Source organism: Dasypus novemcinctus, chromosome 3 (genome assembly GCF_030445035.2).
Source record: "Dasypus novemcinctus isolate mDasNov1 chromosome 3, mDasNov1.1.hap2, whole genome shotgun sequence".
NCBI lineage: Eukaryota > Metazoa > Chordata > Mammalia > Cingulata > Dasypodidae > Dasypus > Dasypus novemcinctus.
In genome coordinates, this window is record NC_080675.1 from 82319079 (window position 1) to 82339800 (window position 20722).

Genomic DNA, 20722 nt, shown 5'->3' on the forward strand with positions numbered 1-20722 from the left:
CTTCCCACGTACAACATCCTTGGTTCAATCTCCAGCCCTGATACCCCAAAAAGGAAAAAAAAAAAAAAAAAAAGATAGGGACAACTGCTTCTGAAAAACTGAGGGCATTTAGCAAGTAAGCTTGAATACAGCATCTTTATACCAGACCTTTCCAATGGCAATGGGAGATTTGTTTTAGAGTGTTTTCCCATAAACTGCACACTGAAAGAACAAATAAGAGCTGTTGAATTCTGTCCACTTCATGAACCCCTTAAAAATAATGGGGTGCTTCATTGCTATCAGTGGGGTTTTATGAGCCAAAGGATAGGTTTAGGCTGCCAAATGGGATAACTTTTAATTTAAACCCTAATTTTCTCTTTTTTCTCTTTCATTTGCTGTCATAAAGCAAATGAAATTTAGCTTTTAAAAAAAGTGGCAACTCATGTAAAGAAACAATTAGGGGGATTATTAAAAATCCATAAATTATATAAAATTTATGAAAAGCTCTTAGTGCCAATAAATAAGTCATGTCCTTATCCAGACACTTTCAAACTGGGCATCCATAAAAAAAGCTCAAGGAAATGAAAAGTTCAAATGGAAGAAGAATCACTAGATGAATTACTTCATCCTAAACGTTGCAATTGGCTTCTTTTATAGGAACATTTTTTTTCCAGAGGTGATAAATGCAGAACCTCATCAATCTAGCTCTTTACCCTTGGCGGATACTTGTCTTTCTATATGCATATTTTTTCCTTTTGGCTCCAGACACAAAGCAGAGCATCATTGTGATCCAGGATTTGTTTGAAGAGATTTCATCTGGAAAGAAGTCAAGCAGGGCACTAGCAGGGGAGCTTTTACAGATTATGACCTATAATCTGATTAATACTCAGAAACACAAAGATCCAAATGTTGGGATAAGACTACTTCGTATGTGGACATGTGTCCTACTTCCCCCACACCCTAGGAAGTCATCCCAGAGACAGAAGAGTCCAGCCTGTGCATGCCAGTGACTAAGAGGGAAGATAAATAGACATAACAGCATATATTCCAAATGTAGCATAGGATACTCCCCTAACACCATTGTTCACTTACATTGCTATTATTGTTTCAAGAATCAATTTTCTTTTTAATTTAGAATATCATATCCATGGTCCATGATGAAGAGGGTGGTGGGTTTGGAAGCAAGGCTTTATTTCCACTTAGATATTTGGGCTAATCCTAAAATTTTACTTTTTTACTAAAAGGGTTTACAAAACCGAAGCTTAACTTACACATCCATTTAAAGACTAGTAAATTTTAATCTGTCCTATTTAGGAACCATGTGCTGAAAGCCAATCTCCCTGGCATCTAAGTTAAATTGTGAATGTGTTTTTTTTTCTTTAAACACAAGTAATTTTCTAGAGGATACTAAGTGGTACAATTTTTTTTCTATCCAAAATGAAAGATCAAGGTTTATTTCCAAACTCAAATTTGATGTTTGCTAGGTCGTACTGCACAACAAACAGATTTTTACTGGTCATGTTAAAATCCTAAGACATAAATTCTGTTACGAAATTACTAACTGTACATGAAGTACTGACCTCCAAAATTCTGGTTTTGTGTAAATCAACCTTCCAAGATATTCACTTGCACACACATAACATGTGTTGTGGGGACCAGGCATCCCAATGATGATACCCCAAGTTATAAATACTTGATTTAAGAACAATCTGTATGCCGAAAATTCACTAGAGGAAGCAAACTGCAAACCCTTCCTATGGGTGCTATGCCTGTGTCCCCTTGTCATATATGGGGAGTAGCTCATTTAGAGCTCATTTGTCTTATAAACATAACGAGAGAAACCAGTGGACCCCAGGAGTACCTACTGCCTGCCCCTTAGAGGAATCCTTGCCCTCCGAAGTTCTTCCCTCTCTTGCTGATGCCGCTGAGGCAGAGAGATGTGAGAGAAGCAGGAATGCTTGTTACTACTAGAATATGTTAGAGTTGCTTATTCACTGTAGGTGAAGTTTTTGTAGACTAGCTGGGGAACCAAACTGCATATTTTAAAATATTGCCAGGGAAAAAGAAAATGCCAAATTTCAAACAACTGACTTACACACTAACTCTTGGAAGCAACCCATTCATAAATTGCGAGCTTCTGAGATTACTCTTATGAGATCAATTATTGTTCATATTGGTTGAGAAATTGAACGTAGGCTCAGGAGTTTCCTTAAGGTTCAATGACCAAGATGCCTAGAAATTCCCAAACATATCTACTCTGCAGATGATTAATCTCTTTCTTCCTGCATTTTGTTTTCTTTATACATGAACTTACTCATCAAAAATGAGCCACAGAAAAATAAGCATTGGCGAGGATGTGGAGAAATAGGAAACTTTGCACATAACTGGTGAGAATGCAATATGATACAGCTGTTATGGAAAGCATTCAGCAGTTCCTCAAAAAGTTAAACGTAGAATTACCATATGACCCAGCAATTCCATTGTTAGGTATGTATCCCCCAAAATTGAAAGCATGGACTCAAACAGATACTCGTACATCGGTGTTCATAGAAGCATTACTTACAATACCAAAAGGTGGAAATGACCCAAGTGTCCAGTGACAGATGAATGGATAAACAAAATGTGGCATATTTTCATATAATGGAATATTATTCAGCCATACAAAGGAATGAAGTGCTGATACATACTACTACATGAATGAACCTTAGATGTACTCTGAGTGAAATAAGTCACACAGAAAAAAACTACTGTATGAATTCACTTATATGAGATATCTGGAATAGGGAAATATAGAGAGACAGAAAGTAGTGTAGATGTAACTAGGGACTGGGGGGAGGATGAACGGGGAGTTACTCTATTAATGAGTGAAGAGTTTTTATTTTGGGTGATGAAAAAGTCTTAGTAATGGATGGTGGTGATGGTAGCGCAACATTGTAAATGCAATTAATGTCACTGGATTGTACACTTAAAATGGCAAATTTTGTTATATGTATGTTCCCACAAATAAAAAATAAATTTTAAAAATGAGCCATAGCATTGTTTCAAGTGAAATGTTAAATGTGAGCATTTTCCTTAATCTTTTTGGATAGCCAGGACAGTGGATTTGACATCTCAAATCTTCCTGGAAAAGATCGGTTATAAAACCAACTTTACCATCCCACAGTGTTCAAATGAACCTCATTTTAAAAAGTTCTTTGCTACATGTTTTGTATCTGTAGAGCAACGAAGAAAAAGAAAACCTTGAAAGGGAGCTTCCAGCTGAAGATGTGTGGCTGACTTTGGTGCTTAGGAAGTTTTTCTGCCCTATTTTCTGTAGTTATTAACCCTGTTTCTTAATGTGTTTTTACAATGTGATTATAGAAAGCAGATTTCTTTTAATAAGAAAAGAGCAGAACAAAATTTAAGACATCTTTAGTATAATTCTGGGATGGAACAAAGTGTTAATGCAAAATGAGCATACATTAGAGAACATGTAACCTTTCTCTAGATGGACTTCTCACATAAATCCACTCCTCTCTCTGAGGCTGAGAGACAAATAGCTAGCCTGTCAAACTCAGAAAGCTGTTTGATTCCAAGTAATATGGGGCCTGGGGCAAATGACAAAATTTTTTATAACTTTTTCCTCATTTGTAAAATGAGAATAACAGTACCATCTTATTCTACCATAGTGTGAACACTAAAGTGTATAAAAATAATGAAACAGTTCCAACTTTGCAGAGGTACACTCTGAAATATCAGTCTTTAATTCAACAACCACTAGACATTTTGACTATGACTTACAAATGGCAGAGCAGGTAAGTTCCAGGTCTTTTGTATATCTAACATTACTTTTTCCTCTTCTTTTAATCAACAACCTTATGAAGGCCTTACCTTTATACTGTGCTCACAAATTTACAATACACCTCCCCATACACTGTTTCATCTGCTCCGCACAGCAGCACGGTGAGGTAGATATGAGTTTTCCGCTGAGGGAATGCAAGGACAGCAAAGCCAATATCTCTCCTGAGGCTTCACAGCCTGGAAGCTGTAGGGTTCAGATTTGAACCTGGGCAGTTTGGGTCAAATTTCCATGTGGCCTGTGGAGGCTTAGGACAGGATACAGCCAGTTCCTCTAGGGGGGGAGAAGACCATACTTTTCTTTATCCCTCTGTCTTGCGGAGCTCCCTCAAAACCCTCCAGACTAATGGAATGAGCTGTCAGGAAGGGATAGGTGTGGAGGTAGATACAGAAAACAGACGAGAGTCTACATAGGCAGCCACAGAGTTTTATATAATTCAAGAATTTTTAATCATTAGTCTTTTACCTTATTTGTTCCAAATGTTTTTTTTTTTCAAACAGCCAAATGGGGGATGGGAGGGAAGAGGAAGGAATGAGCAGGAAAGAAATGCCAGTAATCACAGTGAATAACAGTCGTAGGGGTAAAGTGACAGCTCAAGGCTTTATTGTTGTCATAAAAGTGGTGCAGTTTTAGAGCTTTAAGATGAGCAAATCTCTGGGGTCTATGTCCACTGCGGTTCTAATAGCATTAAAAGGGTGAGTTGGTATAAACAATAACAAGATTTATGTTAGTGCAAACTGCTGACTATTGACTCTGATTTTGAAGAGAGGAGAAAAGAGAAAACGAAACTAGACCAGATTCCTGTTATGTGTCTCTTTATGGGAAAGTGAGAAACTTGACCAATTCTAGTGGACATTAACAAAGGGAAGGCAAGCAACTGATTCTGATGTGCCTTCAGATTATAGTCGATAGAAATAAAATGGAAAAGAGACAATAAAAAAAGCTGTGGTGTGGCTGTTTAAGCTCCAGATTTCTAACCACAGAAAGCAGCTGACTGAAGAGAGCTGAACTGCCACAATTGTATACTCAGAGGAACAAAGAATTTAAAATCCCACTGCATGGAACAGAACATCTGAAGTGGCTACTGGTAGAAAAGAGAACTCGAACTTTCATTCATGACTTGACTTTCAGTTGGGAAAATTTATCTGAAGCAAAAGACCTCGGATTTACCACTATTCCTTGGACTTGACTTTTATACCATATTAAAAGTATGGGGAGGAGGATCCCAACTCCCCTCTCTTCTTCCCTTCTTCACCAGTAACAAGGATACTAAATCAGACACATCTTCTCTTCTCAGCTTCTTAAAAGTTGGAAAAGGCACTTGTCTGCTCTGAAGAAACTTCCCATTGGCTTTATGATTATTACTAACCTACTACAAACATTTTGGTCTTACTGGATTATATTAATGATCTCTTTAAATCACATAGATCTTTGCAGCAACAACTAAAATTCTCCTTATTATATTCCCTTAGACATGAAGTCAATCTTTAAAAAAACACACACATACACAACACGGTTATAAAAACAAAAATGTAGGAAAGGAGTCTTTGGTCACAGGAGGGAACTTAGCCAAAGTATTATTGACAGATCTTAATAAAAGAAAACTCAAGCTTAAAATAGAGAACTGACTACTTGAGCACAAGATCTGTTCCTATAATCTGGGAATTTTATGGCCTCCCTAAAGGAAAGAGTATGTGGTCTGTTAAATCTGATCATAAAATATCTCCTTGAAGCCTTAAAATGTAATGTGTCAGATGTTCCAATCCATTCAGTGTGGGCCAATTGTATAGCTAAGATGTCAAACCTGCCTTCCAGGACAGACCTCCTTGTCTTATTGCCACACTCGATGCACTTCAGGAAAAGGTTTTAAGCTATCAAGCTGAGGCAATGTTACAAATATTAGAAGAGAAATATACATTTATTATAGGTTTACTAAATATATTTGAATATCATCTCAATAGTTAAACTTCTCATCTACTTCTCCATACAAAACCTGGAAGGACACAAATTTTAAATGGTTAGCTAAGGAGACTGAGATGGGTAAGAGGCAAACTTTACTTTTCATTTTGTATATTACTTAATTGATTTTATTACAATGAGTATTACCTTAGAAATTGAAGATAAAGTCAATACTTTTTTTCTAAGGAAAATGAGGTGAGAGGAGAGAGTTTTAAAAAATCTGGAAGTCTCAACCCAGTTCAGTACACAATTAAAACCAATAATTCTGGGGTCATCTTTTGATTAAAACAGAAATCATGAAATTTCAAGGCTTATTTTTCTATTTACTATAGCACTTTGGTAAATTCTCTAATTCATTCTGTATTTTGTTGCTCCTGAGATAACACTTAGAATCAAGTAATCAGCAGTTATTTTTGCTTCAGTAGGATAAATTATTACCCTAGGTAAATACCAGAGGCATTACTAAAGTGCATCCCAACAAAAGACCATTTTAGAATATTTATTCTAGGGATGAGTGTTAGAAAAAGACATATCCTGAGGGTTTGGGATTGGAGCTCATGCTCAAGAATTAGAATGACAGCAAAATTTTAGCTTTCAAGCAAAGATCATTGACAAACCTATGCTACTTAGAAAGTTAGAATGCTCTGGGCATAGAACCCTTTGTATTTTGACATGTGCAGTCTCAAACTGAACAAAGTAGGTGTTTAAATACACACTTTCTCTGCAAGAACAGAGACTAGTAACCAGATCACAGTTGAGATGTCTGTTTGCATGTATTTTTAAAATATGTAATAGAAACTAAGGACCTAGTGCTGAGGTACTGAGATGAAGAAAGGAAGGGTAGGAGTTAGAGGTGTCTCAAATAATTCCATAAATAAAGGCACTTATAAAGGAATAAGACGACCAAGTTCATGAAAGCCCAGAAATTGAAGATTTGCAAAAAGAGACTTAGCAAATCTAAAGCAATCGAACAAGGAGAAAAAGGTCAGGAAAGAGATACTTCATAAAGTCGGGCCTAAACTAATGCTTTTTGCCCTACACCTTCACATTTACACTTAACCTAAAAAGATTAAAATATCATAATAATTCCGAGATTTCTGGCTCTCAAGATTTCCATTATGTCACATCAATAAAGCAAGGCAAGGTGACTGAGAAAGAACGGCCAGCTTTCATTTCCTGCTATTTGAAGGTCACTTTTGGAGATAAAGATTATATTTTTGCAGAACCAGAGGATACACGAACATTTCTAGAAACTTGTAGCATCAGATGTTCTGAACGAGCGAAGGAAAATGAATGATCCTATTAAGATACTTCTGACCATAAATCAGAGGTGTTAGGCTCTGACTGGCTAACTTCAGCTTCCCATTTGACTCATTTGAAAATGGAACTGATGTGAATATAGATTGAGGAAAGATGCTCAGTACTATTAGAGGTAGCTCATAAACTACTACTCACGGGCCTCAGATTGAAAGACAGTGTGCCTAGCACCCGGAGACAAATATTTGCATCCTTTCATTGTTAAGTGACTCTGTACAAGCAGCAGAAAAGTGGGTGTTATGCCTGTAATACAAAAGGACTGCTCTTGTTAGAACTGGCAGGCTCACAGAGAGAGTGTGGTGAGCAATTTGCTACCGTTCAAGACTTAGGAAGGGTGATCTCATTTCAAACTTACCCTCTCCCATTTGCAAAAGGATCTATTCCCCCTCTCCCCGCTTGTGCCAGGGTTACACCTCTCTCCCTCTAATATTCTCAGTGATACTTTACTCTGATCGTCTAATGGAGCAGTCCTTCAGCAAGGGAAAGATGGGCTCAGCTCCTGCCATTCCTTCAGTGTTCTTAGTTTCAGGCACTTTTCGTCGGACAGTAGGTGAAGGTCTGTCATTCACTCACGTGCAAATGATTTAACATTCTTCAACTAAGTATACCAACCTGTACAAGGAAGCTGAATTAATTCAGGGTTTTTTTGTTTTTTTTTAAAACTTCTTATTGTAGCATATATACAACTCAAAATTTCCCATTTTATCCGACTTCGAATGTACACATGAATTACAGTCACAATATTTGCTACCATTACCAATAGAGGGTTGTTTTCTGGCACAGAATTGGATTTGGTGAGGTATATAAAATACCTGATACTTAATAAGTGGGCAACAAATGTTATCATCTTACTTCTACTCAAAGATTTACCATGTAGGTAAAGACAGACCTCTCGACAACAAGAATCCCAACACTTAGTGATTCAAATATTTGTTTTTCAATGTTGAAAACATTAAATTTGTTTACTTTTGTCTTTCCAGGGTTCCACATAGTGTCTGGCCCACGATAGATACTCAGTTAAGGTTTGTTTAATAAATATCACTGATGATTACCTTTACATAAACTGAGGGGAAAATAATCACAATAAGAACAACTTAAGAAATGTTGTCAGTGAGTTTCTGTGACTTGAACCCAGTGTCGGTGAGCTTGATGAGAGGTTCTGGCTGCCTCCTTCCGAACTGGGTGTGAGCTCAACCCTGCCATGCCATGCGCCACTGATCTACACAACTGCACAGAGAGGAACATGAGAAGCAGCTGTTTAAAGACTCTGTAAATATCACTTCTTTTAAAATATGAAACACGGGAAGCGGACTTGGCCCAATTGATAGGGCATCCGCTTACCACATGGGAGGTCTGTGGTTCAAACCCCGGGCCTCCTTGATCCATGTGGAGCTGGCCCATTCACAGTGCTGATGTGCGCAAGGAGTGCCGTGCCACCTAAGGAGTGTCCCCTGCGTAGGGGAGCCCCATGTGCAAGAAGTGCGCTCCATAAGAAGAGCCGCCCAGCGCGAAAGAAAGTGCATCCTGCCCAAGAACAGCACTGCACACACGGAGAGCTAACGCAACAAGATGACGCAACAAAAAGAAACACAGATTCCCCATGCTGCTGATAAGGATAGAAGCAGTCACAGAAGAACACACAGTGAATGGACACAGAGAGCAGACAACGGGGTATGGGAGGTGAAGGGGAGAGAAATAAATAAAAATAAATAAATCTTTAAAAAAAATAAAAATAAAAAATAAAATATGAAACAGTGACATAGCTATTTGTATTTGCAAAGTATAGAACAGAGACACCCAGTCATACATAATCTTTACAAGGAACAAAATTAGTATCCATACATTCTAATATAACTATTGTAGGCACTATAATTTGTGATGTCACATGTGAAAGCAATTATATGGCTATTTATTAAGAGACACCTTAAGAACTGAATAATGACAACATATAAATTATAATAGTCTCGCCTAGGCAGTTTCTTAAACTCTAGGTTGTTGAGAAATGGAACTAAGTATTTTTCATAGTTAGTGTTTGAGTTGTAAACTATAGTCCTTCAATTAATATTAAAGCATTTTAAAGAAAGAAGAAAAGTATACTGGAATAAACTTCTATGGTTAATTATAAAGGATTAAAAAAATAGACCTAGAAAGTTCTTTAAAAAATGCTTAAAATTAATAGGACCTCACAGAATTGAACAGAGATTTTTTGAGTAAATCAGTGCCATGTTACAGAGCTCAGAAGCTCTATGTCTATCTACTTAGAAATTCCTGGACGGGAAGCTCTAATTTTCTCTTGACATGGCTTTGGTGCTTGCAGGGATGACTTTTTCACCTAGGCACAAACATTGTAGTTCAAAAGGTTTTGAAGGTTATTTGTTTCTTCATTCAATGACATGCCAAGCTTTTCTTTTCTTTTTTTTGTTTTCTTGAGACTTTTTTTCATTCAAGTTAGAAAATTAAACTAGAATAACTTTAAAAATCAAATAATCACAAATTTTGAAAGTATTTACTGATGCTATTTGGTGTGGATGTTAAAATCACAATTGAAGTATTTGAAAATAGGACTCATTAATTACCATCTACGACAGTGTTTTCAAGGTCTTTCACACGTCATCCAAAAAAAAGAGAAAAGCTTCATATCTTGTACTATATACTTGACCATATATTCTAAACATAATGTTCAAAGATTCTCACATTCATCCTTCCTTCCTTCCTTCCATCCATCTACCTGTTTGTTCTAAAAATTTTTGTTGAGCCCTTACGAAGGGGCTCAAATTTGGTTGAACACTTATGTTAAGCTCAGGATACAAATGTGAACAAATTGGACAAATCTCCTTACCTTCATAGGACTAATGGTTTTGTTTGAATGGCTAACATTAATTTTTTCAAAATCACAAAAAAGATAAATCCTTACACACCATGATAAATGCTCTGAAGAAAATGTATTGGAGTGACCATAAAACAGGTGACCTGACCTAGTTTTGGTTCGACAGGGCAGGCTTTCCGGAGGCGGGTATTTGGACTGAGATATGAAGATGACTTGTCAGTCATTAACAAAGGGAAAGACGAGAAGAGAATGCTGCTTTGGAAAACTGGTTTGTTTTTTAGGGAAGAATCACTGAACTCTGAAGAAAATGAGGAAAAGGCCGGTGTAGCAGGAGAATTTGAGGCAATGATCCCCAAACCTGGCTGCATTTGGGGAGCTTTAAAAAACGACAAGCCCTGGACCCCCATTCCAGAAGTTGAGATGACACCTGGCCTGTGGTAATTTTTGCAAGTTCCCCAAGTGATTCTAATGTGCAACCAAAATCCAAAATACTGCCTTAGAGTTGGGGGCTGTGGTTGGAGAAAATACTTGGAGTCAGATCATGCGGTAACTTGCCTACCTTGTTGGGTTTTTGGTCTTTACCCTAAGACCAGTAGGAAGCCTTTGAAAGATGATGTGAGAACCGAATATGCAAATATGATGGTGGCTGAGAGAGCCAATGATTAAAATGCTGAGCTAATAATTAGCTTTAGTGATCCTGATACAGTCTTTGATTCATTTGCTCATTTCTTTTTCCTGTGGCAGAATAGTTTACTGAGATGTTAATTTTTTATTTTTCCTCCCAATCACTTCAAGTAAGCGACTTTCCTTGCCTCAGGGAAAGATTGCGGCAAAGTTGTTTAAAGTAAATACTCCTCCTATCTTTGGCAAGAGTTTCCTATCATTTTAGGCATTATTTTAGGTGTCCTAGAATAGAAGGGAAGAAATGGCAGTTCTTGCAAAGATCAGCACTGATTGAGGCTGTAGGAACGTTGAGTGGTGATTTGGGAGACCCACAACTGAAGACTGCAAGGGATGGTGACAAGCTGGTGAACTGACACACTCTCCTCACTCCCTAGCCAATAGTGTTTAACATTGTATTTTCCACCATCCATGCAGGATGTGAGTTTGAGGTCTAGTTTAATTTGACTTATTTTTATTTTTTAATTAGAGAAGTCATAGGTTTACAGAACAAGCAAGGATAAAATACAAGATTCCCACATACCACCCAGTTATTAACACCTTGCATTGGTGTGATACATTTGTTATATTTGATGAAGGCACATTTTTATAATTGTGCTATTAACTACAGTCTGTGCTTTAACTTAAGGTTCACTGTTTGTGTAGTGCAGTTTCATGAATTTTTAAAATATTTTATTTATGAACAAATAAAACCCTAACATTTCCCCCTTTAACCACATTCAGATATATATTTCAGTGCTGTTAATTTTGTTTACAATGCTGTGCTACCGTGATCACCGTCCGTTACCAAAACATTTCCATCATTTCAACTAGGCTTAAAATGTACAGAGTTCCTAATTTGATTTTTTAAAAAAATGAAGATATGTGATATACCTTACATATTAAACTTACGGTTGCAGATGCATAATCTTTACATTATATTGACCCAATATACTGCTGCACCAACTACACAACTATCATTGTGCTAAAGGCTTTGAATAGAGTAGTATGCAACACAGCCCCTTTTCTAGAAACACAATGAGAAAGACAGACAAGAACTAAAATAATCATTCTGTTAGGAGAAGTTCCTAGAAGGAAATTCACAGGAATGGAGAATGTGTCAGGGGATAACTGAAATAGTGGTCAGAGAGGGCCTTATTAAGGAGACATTTAAGCTCAGTGCTGAAGAAGCCAGCTATGCAGTGTCCAAAGAAGAGGGAAGCCAAAGAAACATGAGCTGAAAAAAGTTGGCCAGCTAGGCTGGATGTTCTCTAACACAGAGGTGAGGTTTTAGAGGTCAGAGTCAGATAATGTAGAGCCTGAGGTAAGGAATATGAACTTTATTCAATGCAATGGAACATCATTGAAGAATTTTAACCAATGGAGTAAAAATACTTTTAATATACATAAAAGCACAGAGAATAATACAATTTTATCTTATTTACCATGTATATTTAATAAATATTACTAGGTTCTTTTTTAAGAACTAAGCTTCTACAGGTACATTTGACTCTCCTGTTCCTCTCCTTTTTCCCCCAGTGGCAATCAGTATCCTGAAAATTTTAATATTTTTAGTATATTTATTTAATAATAAAAATTTTAAAATAATTTGTTTTTAATCTAAGCATCAATGACATAAGATTTATGAATAATTACACAATTTTCTTTTCTGATCAATATTTATTTGGAAAAAAAACAGAGAAAAATCAAATTACTAATGTCAGGAGTGAAAGAGGGGACATCACTACTGAATTTACAAAAATAAGCAGTATTACAGGGGAGTGGGCGTGGCTCCAGCAGTTGAGAACCTGCTTCCCATCTAGGATGAATTGGGCTCAGTTCCAGTGCCGCCTAAAAACAAACAAGCAAAACAAATGAAACACCGACTAAGGGGAGCTGATATGGTTTAGTGGAGGGGCTGAGCGCCGGCTTCCCACATATGAGGCCCTGGGTGCAATCCCTGGCCTTGGTACATTAAAAAAAAGTATTATAAGGAAATGCTACAGACAATTGTATGCCAATAAACTATATTATGTATTACTTAGATGAAATGGACAAATTCCTAGAAAGATACAAATTACTGAGACGAAGTTAAGAAGTAACAGAAAATCTGATTAGACTTATAACAAGGAAAGAGATTGAATTAGAAATCAAAAGCATCCTACAAAGAAAAGCCCAGTCTCAGATATTTCACTGGTGAATTCTACCAAACCTTTTAAGAAATAGAATAGGAAAGAACACTTCCTAATGTATTCTGTGAGGCTAGTGTTACTCTGATGCAAAAAACAGACAAAGACATCACAAGGAAAAACAAAAACAAAAACATGAGACCAATATTTTTTTATGAATATGCACACAAAAGTTCTCAACAAAATACTAGCCAAAAAAATCAGCAACATAAAAAAAAAAAAAATTCAGCAACATGACCAAGTGGGATTTATTCCAGGTTTAACACGAGAAAATCAATGTAATATACCACATTAATAGAATAAAGGACAAATAACACATGATCATCTCAATAGACACAGAAAAAGCATCTGACGAAATCCTACACATTTTGTAAGAAAAACTCTCAACAAACTAGGAATAGAAGGCAACTTCAGTCTGTTAAAGCATCGACAAAAAATCCACAGCTAATATCATACTTAACGGTAGAAGAATGAATACTTTACCTCTCAGTGAGGAAGAAGACAAGGTTATCTGCTCATGCCATTTCTATTAAACACTGAACTAGAGGTTCTAGCCAGGGAAGTTAGTCAAGGAAAAGAAATAAAAGAATCCAGATTGAAAAAGAAGTAAAACAATCTCTATATGGAAATGACATGATCTTCTATACAGGAAATCTTTAGGAATCCACAAAAATCTATGAGAACCAATAAACCAGTTTGGTAAGGTTGAAGAATATAAGATCAATATATGAAATTTGACTGCTTTTCTGTTCACTAACAATGAACAATCTGACAATGAAATTAAGAAAACAATTCCATTTACAATAGCACAAGAAAGAGTAAAGAGTGAAATACCTAGGAATAAATTTAAAAAAGAAGTTCAAGACTTGTCCATAAAAACTACAAAACATCATTGAAAGAAATTAAAGCATAAATAAATGGAACTACATCTCAGGTTCACAGATCAGAAGCTTTAATATTGTTAAGATGGCACTATTAGCCGAATTGTTCTACAGAATCAATGTAATCCCCATCAAAATTCCACCTGCTCTATTTTTTGGTAGAAATTTATATTTATCTTAAAATTCATTTAGAAAGCCAAACAATCTTGAAAAAGAACAACTTCTTGATTTGAAATTATACTACATAACACAGCAATCAAACATTATGGTATTGGCATAATGATAGACATCTAGATCAATGAATAATATTGAGAATCCATAAATAAACCCTTACTTTATGATCAATTGATTTTCAAGAAGGACATCAAGACAATGCAATAGGGAATGAATAATTGTTTCCACAAAGGGTACTAATACAAGTGTATATCCACATGAAAAAGAAAGAAGTTGGTCCATTACTACACACCATAAACGAAAATGAATGCAAGGTGAATCATAGACCTAAATGTAAGAGCTAATATTATAAAAATCTTAACTATAGTGTGGCATTGAGATTATTTTATGAATCCCCAAAAGTGAAATATTATGCTTGTAACCTAATTTGTTTCTCTGGGGGTGATACCCTTTGACTGCATTAAATTTGACTGAGTTATCTTTGATTAGATTGCCTGTTAAGATTAGGGCTTTTGATTTGATTGCATCAGTGGGTGTGACTCAGGTTGAGTACACTCCTTTCCCTGCTGGGTCTGATATAAATGGACACTCATGAAAGACAGACACACAAGAAGAGAGAGCTCTGTCATTTTCATTCTGCTATGTGCCAGAAAGGAGAAAGCTCAAACAGCTGAAGCCCCAGGGAGAGATGAACCATTTTTCCTGATAGCTTACACCCACCTTTGGGAAAAGAGCAGAACAGCCAAGACTGATATAGAACCCCTAGAGGTGAAATCGGGAAGAAGTGGAGCAGCTGAGCTTGAGCGAGGAAGCCCAGAGGGGAAGGCTGAAACCCTGCAGAGATTACCTGCCATCTTGCTTCAACACATGGCAGCTGACTTTGGTGAGAAAGTATCTCTTATGGTACCTTGAGTTGGACTTTCCATGGCCTTGGGACTGTAAACTTTTACTACAAATAAATACCATTTATTAAAACCAACAGATTTCTGGTACTTGGCATCAGCAGCCCTTTGGTAGACTAATACACACTGTGACATTGGGTTAGGCAATGGTTTCTTAGATATGATACCAAAACCACACCATCAAGAAAATGTTTCAAAGGACAGCATCAAGAAAAAGAAAAGAAAATCCACAGAATGGGAAGAACTATTTGCAAACAGCATATCTGATAAGGGACTCGTATCCAGAACATATAAAGAATATTTATGACTCAACAATAAAATGACAAATAACCCAATTTAAAAATGTCTAAAGGATTTGAATAGACATGTCTTCAAAGAAGATACAAATGGCCAATAAACACATGAAAACATGCTCAACATCATCAGCCACTAGGGAAATACATATCAAAACCAAAATGAAATACCACTTCACTCACTCCTACTAAAATGACTAAACTAACAAAGACAGACAATAATAAGTGTTGAAAAGAAAAGGGGAAACTACCCAATTATCCATCAGCTGATTAATGGATAAACAAAATATGGTATATCCCTAAAATTATCCAGCAATAAAAAGAAATGAAGTACTGATACATGCTATGGTATGGATAAACTGTGAAAAAATATGCTAAATGAAGAAAACCAGACACAAAAGGCCACATATTGTAAGCATTCCATTTATATGAAATGCCCAGAATAGACAAACCCATGAAGACAGACAGCAGATTATTAGTTGCCAGGAGATGGGGCAAAGGGGGAAAGGAGAATGACTACTAATAGACACAGAGTTTCTTTGGGGAGATATAAATTATTTTAAAAATTAAATAGTGGTAATAGATGCACAATTCTGTGGATATATTAAACCCACTGAATTGTACACTTTAAAGTCAATTTTATGGTATGTAAATTATATCTCAATCAAGCTGTTGTAAAAAATTCATTTGTTTTGGTGGATTTTTTCATAAAAAGATATAGGTCATTCATGTTAATCATACCATAATATTCTATAGTGGTAAATACCCCATAATTTTGGATCCGTTCCCCATATTTTCAGCTTTTCATAATATAAACAGTGCTGCTAGGAGCATCCTTGTAGGCCACCTTGTACACACACGTAAGAATTTCTCAAGGCCATGCACACTGCATGGAGAGTCTGAATTACTAGGTCTTCAGGTCTGAGCATCTTCAACATTGCCACATTGCCTTCTAATGTATAGTGATTTATTGTCCAACTACCAATGTTCTGATTTCCTTATATCCTTGCCAACAAAAGCTATTTTCAGACTGCTTTAGTTTGCATTTTATTGATAACTAATGAGGGTGAACATTTTTTCACACATTAATCGGCCAATAGGGTTGCCTTCTTTAGGAGTTGCCTTTCATGACTTTGCCCATTTTTATATTGTTTTGATTTTCTTTTCTTTCCAAATTTGCCATGGTTCCTTATCTATTTGAGGTTAAATACATTGCATGTATTTTCTCTAAACCTGTGGCTTATATTTGCACTTTTTAATGCTCTTTTGTTTAGAATTGAAATTTTAAATTTTAATGAAGCCAGATTTATCAGAAATTTGTCTTTTATGGTTATTCTTTTTATGTCTAATTCATTTGGAACCTATCTTTGTGTGTGATACTAGATAGGGATATGATTGCATTTTTCTATTTGTATTGCCCGTTTTTCCAGCAAAACTGATTCCATAGAGCCTCTTTTCCCTGCTAATGTATAGTAGTATCTTTGACATATCCCTACCTTCTCTATATGCATGTGTGTATTTCTAGGCTCTTTTTACTACCCTGCTGGCCTATTTTCCTACTTCTGTGGCACTTCATTGTTTTATATTTTAATGTGATTGAGTATAATATATATAGTAAACTGTACAAGTATTAGGTGTACATCTTGATGAACATACACATTTATACATATATACCCAGGCAGCCACTAACCAGATTAAGATGAAGGTCATTAATCCACACCCCAGGAGGCTCCATCGTGCCCATTCCCAGTCAGTACTTCCCTCTCCCAGAGGAAGCTACTATTCTGACTTCTATCACCATCAGTTAGTTTGACAGATTTTGAACTACAGATAAGCATGCTTTTATATCTAGCTTCTTTTATTCATATGTCTGTGAGATGTAGCCTTTTTAAAAAAAGTGTTATTTATTCCCCCCTCCCCCTGTCCCCTCCTCATGCCCTGCTATTTTAGCTGTCTGTGTTGCCTTCTCTTCCCATTTTCTCTTTTCCAGGACCCACCAGGATTCGATCCTGGAGACCTCTGATGGGAAGAGAGGGTCCCTGTCAATGGCACTACCTCAGTTCCTAGTTTCTACTGCCCTTCACCTTGACTCTTCCCTTGTCTCTCTTTTGATGCATCATTATCTTGCTGCATGACTCACCTGCACGGGGCACTGGCTCACTGTGCAGCCACTTGTGCGGGCACTGGATTTCCACGTGGGCACATTCTCCCCTTCTTTTTCACTAGGAGGTCCCAGGGATCAAACCCAGGTCCTCCCATATGGTAGGTGGAAGCTCCATCACTTGAGCCACATCCGCTTCCTCATGTTGTTTTATTTAGCAGTAATTCACTTTTTAAAAATCAGTGCTAGGGATTAGGCTATTATATAAATATTTCAGAAATTATTTACCTATTTTATCATTGTTTGATGTTTAGGTTATTTTCCGGTTTGGGCTATTATGAATAATGTTGCTGTAGCAATATGATATGGTTATGAATTCCAAAAATAGATATTGGATTATATTTGTAATCTGGTCTGTACCTGGGCATGATTAAGTTATGATTAGCGCTTTGATTGGGCCACATCATTAGGGCATTAAGTCCCCACCCCTTGGTGGGTGGGGACTCACAGATAAAAGGCATGGCAAAGGACAGAGTTGAGGGCTTTTAATGTTGGGGTTTTGATGTTGGATTTTGATGGTGAAGCTAGAGCCCCAGGGAGAGAGACAGAGCCGTTCACCTGATAGTCTACAGCTGACCTTGTGGAGAGAACAGAGGAGCTGAGCTCAGAGGAACCCAGGAAGCCCGAACTCTCGCAGACATTGGCAGACATCTTGCTCCAACATGTGAAAATAGACTTTGGTAAGGTAAGTAACTTATGCTTTATGGCCTGATATCTGTAAGCTCCTACACCAAATAAATACTCTTTATAAAAAACAACCAAGTTCTGGTATTTTCATCAGCACCCCTTTGGCTGACTAATACAGTTGCTATTAATGTTTATTTGTTGAACTCAAATATTTTTCTTTTGGTTGTATATCTAGGTTTGGAATTGCTGGATGGTAGCTTTAGTAGTTACTGCCAAACACTTTTGCAGAGCTGTTGGATCAGCTTTTACTCTCAACACCAGGGCCAAAGTCTGGTTACTCTCACCAACATTTGTTTGATCATTATTTTTGCCCATTATGGTGGGCATATGGTGGTATCTCATTGTGGGTTTAATTTGCTTTTTTCTTTCTGATATGTGATTTTGTTGAGTACCTTTTCAGTATGTTTATTGGCCAATAAGACATCCTCTTCTGTGAAGTACCTCAACAAGTCTCTTGTCAATATGTAAAATTGTTTCACTTTTCTTATTGATTTGTAGTAGTATTTTCTAAATACAAAACACCAGTAAGATATGTGTATTGTGAATATCTTCTCCCAGTCTATGGGTTACCTCTCTACTCTCATAATGGTATATTTTGTGGAATAAATGTCTTTAACTTTAATGAAATCTAGTTTATCAATCTTTTCAATATAATGAAATCCAACTTTGCAATCTTTGTTTTCAATGAGTTTTAATTACTATAGCTTTATATAAGTCCCAGTATCTCATGAGACAATTCCCTCTTCCTTGTTCAACTTTTGCACAGTTTTGTTTTATTTTGCCTTTTTTTTTTCCATTCTTGACTGTTTATGCTTCCAAATGCAGTTAGAATTAATTTTCAGTTCCATGAAAAATCCTTTTGGGGTTTTTATTGGATTTGATTTACATTGCATGTATAATTTACTTTTTGAATTATTGAACTTCGGAAGCTCACAACTTTAACTCCTTGCACTTTATTCTGTTTTTGGTCCATAAAGAATATTTATTTACTTACCTATTTGCTTCATGGTTATGTCATTCAATGGTGATTTTTGTTTGTTTGTTTTTTAGCTATATTTAATTTTTTTTAGTTTTTCAATCTTTTATCTTTATCATATGATAGGCTTTAAAGTATTATCCTCCAGTGGCATCTTAGGAAGTTCTCCAATTTTTATTTCTGTGTGGAGAATGATTGGAAGGGAAAAGAAAGGGATTGAGAGAGGAAGCTAGGAGATCAGAAAGAAAGGTATTGCAGGAGTCCAACTAAGAGGTGATGGTGGTTTGGAGTAGGGGAGTGTTCTAGTTATCTACTACTGTATAACAAGTCTCCCTAAGGTTAGGAGCATAAAAAAACCACCATTTTATTTTGTTCACAGAGTCAGGCCACGGATTTGGACATGGCATGATGGAGAATGCTTTGTCTTTCCTCCACAATGTCTAGACATCATCTAAAAAGACTTAAGCAGAGAATGAACAGAGTGGCTGAAGGCAGGAATCATTTGGAGGTTTCTTTATTCACATGTCTGGGGCCTGGTTTGAGTTGACTCAAAGGCTGATTTCAACTTGTACTGTCTACTGGAGCATCTACACATAACCCATTCATGTGATTTGGATCTCCTCACAGCATGACTGCCTCAGTATAGTTAAATATTTACATGGCTTATCAGGGTTTCAAGTCCAGTGTTACAGAGACCATGTACAAAACTGCTTGTCCTTTTATGACCCAGCCTCTGAAATCACATAGCATCATTTCTCACGACCTCTATCTTGAAACAGTTGAAAGCCTACTCATATTGGAGACGCAAGCATAGATCCCACCACTCAAGGGGATAAGACTATTTACAGTCACCTCCATACATAACTGCATGACATAGTTGTACAACAGGTAGATGGACGAAAATATCTGTTGCAGGCCTAAATATGGTAGATGATTGTACTTTATTAGAAGGAAAAAGGAATATAACTTGAAATTTTGATGGGAAATGGATTAGGATATCTAAATTTTTAAAGTGGAAAATTTCCCATAGAGATGTATTAAGAAGCTTTCATAAAATTCCAGAATAAGATTATTTACATTGAACAGAAGATCTAATATAAAGCAAACTTGGAGAATATATGTCTACTTATTTTCTCATCAAATAGTTATTGATCACATTCTATATGCTCAGTTGAACTTGAAAATGAGAAGGTACACTGTTGACAATTTCTGCCCACAATGATTTTACTGTCTATCAGGGAGAACCAACATGTAAACAAAATCTCAAAAGAGAATTGCTGTGATGGACATATATGCTAGGTGCTGTATACACATAAGTAGCTTACAGACTACTCAGGGGTGACTTCATCTAGTCTGATATAAAGCGCAGTGATGTGCCATGGGAACTGGCAGGAGCCTCTGTGTTCTGCATAAGGGAAGAGTTAAGTGTGCAAAAGAAAAGTTTCAAGAGCAATGAGAGATTGTGGCATGTTCGAAGAAGGATAAGGGGTTCAGTGTGAAGTCTGATTTTAACAGCTTTTCCATTCCGTAGAGGTAGAAGAGCAGTCCCCATTGTTCTCTGTTTTTGTACTTTATCCTGAGGACATCAAGGAAACTATTCCCATCCATCTAATAGTCAAGACCCAGTCAATTGACATCCTGCAATTATCTTGGAATGAGGAATTATCCCAATATTACAGAATACTGGAGACTAAATGTTTGGCTTAAAAAAAATCTTCAAGGGAGGGTATTAAATTTACATTTACTATCCTCGACTCTCCCATCTTCCAAATGTACCTCTAGAGAAACTGCTGAAAGCATGCTGTTGTAACAGTTTAACATTGCTATTACCTAGTGTAGTCCTCGCAATGGAAGCCAATTTTAAGTTTAAGGAAGAACT